The sequence below is a fragment of the Arachis hypogaea genome, chromosome 10, assembly GCF_003086295.3.
Source record: "Arachis hypogaea cultivar Tifrunner chromosome 10, arahy.Tifrunner.gnm2.J5K5, whole genome shotgun sequence".
Taxonomy (NCBI): Eukaryota; Viridiplantae; Streptophyta; class Magnoliopsida; order Fabales; family Fabaceae; genus Arachis; species Arachis hypogaea.
Genome location: NC_092045.1, coordinates 114,481,260 through 114,485,663, shown reverse-complemented (window position 1 = coordinate 114,485,663; position 4,404 = coordinate 114,481,260). Strand labels below are relative to the sequence as shown.

At 36.0% G+C, this 4,404-nt stretch overlaps 1 long non-coding RNA gene across 1 annotated transcript; it reads right to left on the bottom strand.

Moving 5' to 3' along the window:
- Positions 1-1,155: 1,155 nt before the first annotated feature.
- On the bottom strand, positions 1,156-3,896 carry LOC112716876 (uncharacterized). Its single transcript, XR_003160505.3, has 4 exons — positions 3,290-3,896; positions 3,115-3,216; positions 2,889-3,036; positions 1,156-1,408 (listed from the first exon to the last, which is right to left on the bottom strand). It is a non-coding gene; the product is annotated as an uncharacterized lncRNA (long non-coding RNA).
- Positions 3,897-4,404: the final 508 nt, after the last annotated feature.

The window sequence follows — 4,404 nt, the reverse complement described above, 5'->3', positions numbered from 1 at the left end:
ACTGATTTACTTCCAATAAAACTGCTACCACTACGTACTCAATTTAAAAACTGACCCACTTTCAATAAAAAACTGATCCACCTTCAGTCGTACTTAACTCCCAAGAGAATTAAATTATTCTTTCACTTTCAATTTTGGTCTCGCAAACGTTTTTTTCCTCTGCATCTTGCTATCACGAAATCAACAATCACGTCAACATCAACTACTTAGACAGAATCTGCTAGGCGAAGAAGACAGAAAATGATAGAAGAACAAAGACAGCAACATCTAACTAGAAGACGTGTAACTTATTGGGAGATGATTCGACAAGAAAACTGCCATATCAACTAATAAAACTATACAAGTGGAGGTAACACAAACACAGGAGTAGCCCGATTCACTACAATTAGAACAGGCAAATAGAAATCTATAACAATATATAATGTCGATACAGAGTTATTTAAATAAAAGAACTTCCACAATTAACAGCAACACATGTTCTTCTATCTCATTTTTATTTTGTATTTCACTAATAGTTGTAGGAACCGTAACCTCTTCTTCAATTCTTTATTCCAATAATTTATCCTTTTATTAATTTTATCCGTTTTCAATTTTGTTATTTCTCTTTCCAATTCTGAATGTGCTTCTCTGTATGTAACAATTATTTGAATGAGTTTATGTGATTTTCTGAACTAGATAGTAACTATGCTAAATGTTGATTTTGGACGCCATATATGAAAGGAGAAAAAAAATAATTAGGGATGATAAATAATTTTATCAATTTTATCGTTTTATTTTGGATATATTCTTTATGTGAGTACTTTATACCAATAATTGATCTCATTATTCAATTTTTAGTGCTTCTCCTCTCACCATTAGGTGCACTTTTCTGTATTATTACTGTTGTCATCATTCTCCTTCCTTTAATATCGTGATTGTATCGCCTCCATTTTTTCCTCACTTCCATTCACTACAATTGCAAATTTTATACCGTTTTACTGCAGTTATTAATTTCACGCATTGTAACACCCTCACTATCAGAAGTCACGCTTCCGGCTGCGCCACTCTGATAGCAAGGAGTATTACGACTACTTTACATTCTGATAGCAAGGAGTATTACGACTACTTTACATTCTAAATACTAAAATAGGAGCCTGTGACTCGACACTGTATCGCTGATTTCCTTGAAAACAGGAAATAAACACTTTATCTTAATAAAATACAAACAGACATAGATTCATATACAAGACTCCTTACATAATAACTCATAATATAATATACATATAAAACATACAATTCCTATCCCTCTTACAAATTTGTAATAACAAAGACGAGGGAAGAAAATAATCTAATTAATACAATCACATATAAACCAAACGCAGTATAACGCTTCTTAGTGCTTCTTCATTCGGTTCCTGAAAAGATAAAGCTGTAGGGGGGTGAGAACCTAACCACACGGTCTCACCACGGAGTTTCAAAGTTGTCATAAGAAGATATTTAATAAGAAAACTGTTTTCAATCTCAGTAATTATCATTGCCTTATAAATCTTTTAAAAACCAAAAGGTAATCATTCAAAACCTTTTTAAAGAAACAATGTTTAATCTTTCAGAAATCCGAAACCTTTCCTTTCTTATAGGAAAATCTCAATCAGAAACCAACCACACAATCAAGCAACACGATCATTAATTCAGCACCAAAGTTCATTCTCAAATGTAGCACGCCAAGACAAACACAGGCAAGACAAACAAGGAAAGCACAAGTAGGTAGCACTTACAGCAAATAGTTCAAATAGCAGTTAAGAACAGTTTAGCAATTAGGCAAACCAAAACAAGTTCAAACCCAAGCAAAACATACAAATGCATATGATGCATGCCTGTCCTATGGCTGATGAGGCTCATCTGTCGGTTATCCAGCCAACCCGACAAGTCTGAATTGTACTTAGACTGTCCCCCGACGTGCATCCCCAAGAGTCTATGCATAGCTTTTTCTCAAATAATCAATATTACTCAATGGGGGTAACATTCCCGGGAATTTATATAGTGCCCGGTCACCCACTTACATCGTAGGGTCAACAGAGTATCGAGTTTTCAACCTGGTACACGTGGTGGCAAGCCACGACACTTAATCCAGGGAACCTCGTATCTCAGATATTTCAAATTCATAAGCCATATAAATAATTCATTCATCAATATCTAAGCCATTCTCAATATTATCATCATTCGTCAATCCATATCCATTTCCAAATTCATTCAAAAATCATATTTCAAATCAATCCTCATCGTTCTTCTTTCCGTTTTGTTCACTAACAATTCTCAATTCAAAACATAACTTTTTCTTTGATAAATGAAGTATTCTTAAATCATCATTTAATGCTTAAAATTAAACCTTTTAAAATAACTACTTCAAATGAAACTTCTAATTTTATAAAATTTCGACAGCATCTCCTCTAAAACTCGGATTCTGCCACCCTTTTCGGGTCCCATCCAAACATTTCTTAAACCTTTCCAAAACCTCAATCATTTTCCAAGATTCGGCTAGTTCCAATATCAAATAATTTTCAAAGCGAATCAGTGCCCATAATAAATCTCTTTTTAAAATCAGACCAGCTCAAATACTAAATCATTTATAAAGTCACTAACTCAAAATTAAACCATTTCCAAAGCCAATTCCTTTACATCATCAAAATAGCTTCAAAACCAAGAAAAGCCATTTCTCATAATAATCAACTAAATAACCTTTCAAACTAATTTCTTTTCAGCAATCACAAACTACTCAAGCAGTCAAGCAATCAGTCCAACAAACAACCACATTTAGAAGGCAATTATAATCATAGGCATATGTTCTCTCACATTAATATCTATTTATCACAACTCTGTAATATAAATTAGATTTTAAGAGAAACCCCTACCTCGACTCGTCGAAACCATAACTTAAAATGCGTCAACGAAACCATTTCTCTTAACCCGAAACCAACAGCAACCGCAAACTCAGTCCCTGATCACTTTTGCAGCACTCACAGCAACTTAAAAGCGACATGCAATGCTCAAAACACAACCCTACGTTACCAGAATCTCAGAGTTTATAACCAAACATAACAGAATATTAACACGGCTTTCCGAAACGTAAATACTTACCGAACTAAGAAAATGAAACAGCAGCGGTCGCTGAATTGGTTTAGCGGCAGCTCCGGCAGCCACCTCGAACGGCAGCGGCGACCAGAACTCCGGCAACGGCGACTGAAACAAACATACAGCGATGATTAAGCTCCCGGGAATTCAAAGAAAGCAAAAACCAACTTAAAACCTTTACCGGCAGCAGATCTTAGTGGTGGCGGTAACCCCGACGGCGGCGCTGACAGCGACAGCTCCCTCCGGTGACTACCCAACCACGGCGACGGCAAGGAAGCCATGGCAGCGGCGGCAACAAGCTCCTCTCCTGCGGGCTCCTCCTCTCTCCTGATGCTCTCCCTCTCTCACGGGTCTTCCTCTTCTCTTCCTCGGCGGCGCGATGACAGATCCGACGGCGGTGACGCGGTTGGACATGTTCGGCGGTGAAGCGGCTTAACGGCGTGGTCTTCCTCCAAGGTTCGGTGAGGACGCGACGGTGGCGGCGGCGGCGAGGCCCAACAACGCCGGTGCGCCTCCTTCCCCTCTTCTCCTCTCGACTCTCTCCTCCGCGTCGGTGCTAACGAGCGATGGCGGCGAGCAGCCCGGGCCACCAGCACTAGCCGTCCCCCTCTTCTCTCTTCTCTAACTCTGTTTCGTTTCTCCCTCTCTCCCTCAACGTTTCTTTCTTTCTTTCTTTTTCCCATTTCCCCTTTCTATTTTCTTTTCTTTCTCTTTTCTGTATTGTTCCTTGTTCCCTGAAGCAATTTAGGTATTAGGTTTGGGGGAAGGGAGTGACGGTGGGTTAGAAGGTTAGGATTAGGATAGTTTAGGTAATTTTAATAAAATTAGGGGTATAGAGTATTAGTTTAAAACCTAATTTAATCTATTAAAATTATTTTAAAAAATATTATTTGATTATTAATTTACTAATTAACTTTTAATTAAATATTTTAATTTAAAATTAAAGACAATATAATTAATTTTCTTTGTTTATAAAATTAAAGTATTAAATTTTAGAATCTCAATTATTTAACTAAATCGTATAAAATTCTTATTCTTTTGCAACTGTTAAGCTGTATAATTTAAATATAGAAAAGTATTCAATAACTATAAAAATTAAGTAAAATTTTTAATTTAATTGTCAAAACTTGATTTAATTACTTCTAGTAAAATAATTTCTAAAATAAAGTCTTTAATTTATAAATGAATTAAAATTAACCCATAATAATATTTTTTTGAAAATTATGGGTCTTACACGCATAACTTTCACCTTCATTTTCCTTTCTCTTCAGTTTACTTAGCAAACTGTATTAATTC